Raw genomic sequence first — 2,872 nt, forward strand, 5'->3', positions numbered from 1 at the left:
TAACACATAGAATAAAATATGGTCAAATACAAATGACAAAACATTTTATATTCCTAAACCAGACGTTAAACATTTTGTATTAATTATTGGCTGGCTTTCAAGCAAAGATAAGTAGGTCATAATCCATATATAAACTTTTATTCCTGAAAAATGCGTCCATGGTACATCATCCAATCCCATTCACCCCTTTCCCTTTCATCATTTTCAATTATATATTTCCGTCCCATGAAGTGCTGCTGCTATTCTCCTTTATAAAATACTCTCTATCTGCCTAACGCTTCCACTCAAACCAATCTAGTTCCATAGTTTCTGTCTGCTTTTTCATCATCTTGAGTTGTTGAGATTTAGTGTTGGTTTTGGCATGCCATCTTGTTTCCGAACTAGTGTTAAAAGGCTGGAAACGTTTACCAGAATGACAAGGGTTTACCCCAATGCTAGTTTTACCGGCGTCTCCACAGGCAGCAGCCTAAGCTCTTATCAATACCGGAGTCCAATACCACTGAGGCGGCGTTTCTCACCGTCTGGAAAAAATCCTTGTTGTTCAACTGCAATGGATTCACGGTGTTGATAGTAAAGGTAATTTGGTGTTCAGGGTGGATAATTACATGGACGGTCACAAGGGCGAGATCCTTCTCATGGATGCCACTGGAAACGCTCTCCTCACCATCCGCCGCAAGGTACCTTATTTACATTTGTTTTGACATATTCAGCTAATGTTTTTCGAATTGAATGATGATGATGTTTCGACGTTTTGTTTTGTCAGAAAATGAGCCTGGGGGATATCTGGTTGGTTTACGAGGGAGAAACCTTTGTGAACCCCAGACTTCGTGTGAGCAAATCGATTAACATCCTAAACAAAACCTTCTTGGCCTACGTTATCCCCGGTAACACCACCACCGACAACCGAAGCAGCAACATCGTTTACGAGATCGAAGGATCGTATTCGCAAAGATCGTGTTCCGTATACGACGACAGTAGGATTAGTAGCGGAGATAAAGAAAAAGAAGCTGTAAAGGAGTTGCCTACGGAACCGACATCTTCCGTCTTGTTGTTCAGCCTGGTCATATCAGGACGGACTTTGCCATGGCTCTGGTCATCCTTCTTGATCAAATGTTCGGATCTTCGAGACGATAACTATCTTTTTTCCTGCTTTTTTTATTTAACAGAACACCCATCTGTCTCTTACGTGTCTTATGTAAAAAATCATAGCAACAATTTCCAAATCTGTAGCATCTGCTTATATATTTATCTGGTTGTGATGATTTTATGCTGGTTTTTCGTTTTTGATAAAAAACCAAGCACTCGTGTACAGATTGAACGGAATAGTTCTTCTGTATGTTGATCTGTTTCTTTCTTTTTGGATGTTTGTTGATGGGATAGGTTGAAAATGAAAATTCTGCAGCTGCGGTCAGAGTTTTTCTTTGTAAAGAAACATTAAAAATGAATAAAAATCGAATAAGAGCTTATGGTTTCTGTATATTTTGGTTGGAATGAAGATGGAATTTAGGCACATGAAAAGGCAAAGAGACGAAGCTCATTTGGACCACTCAACTGTCAGTACTTGAAAATCCAAATCCAAATTGGTAACGCGGGGAATCCAATTCCAAATGGAAAGCGAAAATTCTCGAGAACAAACAGAGAGAACGCGTTAAACTCACACGTATGGATATAATTATTTGGATTTATTTATTAAAATTGTTTTGTGGCTGAAGTTGACTTGAGATATATATACACATAAATGATTAGTTTCTCAATTACGCTTTCTGAAATATTAAATTTGTTTTTCTTCATTAATTTTGATTTGGTCCTAAAGTGGAATTTGTTTGGGTAAAATACATGTTTAGTACTCTAATTATCATTTTTGTTTCATTTTGATTACCTGTTATTTTGTTTTTCAAAATCGTACCTAACATTATGTTTTGATTTTATTTTGACCATTCATCGTTAAAAATTAATAGAACTACTAAAGTGACAATTTTTTTTAATTTTTTTAATGATGACATGGCATTATATTATAGTAATATGTCAACATTACCGTTAATTTTTTTAATAACGAGTGGTCAAAATAAAAGTAAAAGTAAATATTAATTATGATTTTGAAATAAATTAATAATTGAAATATTAAATGCATAGTTTACCCTAGTTTTTTATACACCTCAATGATATATTTCAAGGTAATAAAAATATCATTAAACGAAAACACAAAATATCATTAAATAAAAGGAAAACACAAATATATTTTATAAGTAAAATTTATAAATGGGCATTAAATTATTTTAAAATGATCTTTTTAGACATAAAACTTTTAAAAGTTACATAAGAAGAATTAAACTTTATTGCAAAATGGGTACAATGTCATTATTTCTAGTTTCATATTATAAATATTGAATTTATACTATATAAATTATTTGATACGTTATTAAAACTTAATGATTGTTTTGATTATTTTAAGTTAAGTTTAGATGTATTTTTCTTATTAACGTGATACTATATAAATTTTTAGATGTATTATTTTTAAATTGTGTTTAAATTTCTTAAACAAAAGTTAAATTTTGAATCACATCACTTAAAAAAATAAACTTCATTGTTTGATAATTAAGTTTTTTTTAGATCTCGAAGATTATAAATTTTTATTTTTACAAATACAACTACAATTAAATAACTAATTAGTTAAAATAATTTGATAAATGAAAAAATTCACAAAAATATATTTTTAATTTTAAAATAAATATTTTTTATATATTTTTTATTTTTTTATTTTTCTAATTTCCTTTTAAATTATTACTGGAAAATATTGGAAAATATTAAAATAAAATTTTAGTTGTAATTGAGGGGCGAAATAAGATATTTCTCATTAATTTAGCATGCTACG

The 2,872-nt window shown here is 30.7% G+C and overlaps 1 pseudogene; it reads left to right on the forward strand.

Annotated features, from left to right (window-relative positions):
* Nucleotides 1-249: 249 nt before the first annotated feature.
* LOC120142032 lies at nt 250-1,288 on the forward strand (annotated as a pseudogene).
* The last annotated feature ends 1,584 nt before the right edge of the window (nt 1,289-2,872 follow it).

This window comes from Hibiscus syriacus, unplaced genomic scaffold, assembly GCF_006381635.1.
Source record: "Hibiscus syriacus cultivar Baekdansim isolate YM2019G1 unplaced genomic scaffold, ASM638163v2 tig00110819_pilon, whole genome shotgun sequence".
Classification (NCBI taxonomy): domain Eukaryota; kingdom Viridiplantae; phylum Streptophyta; class Magnoliopsida; order Malvales; family Malvaceae; genus Hibiscus; species Hibiscus syriacus.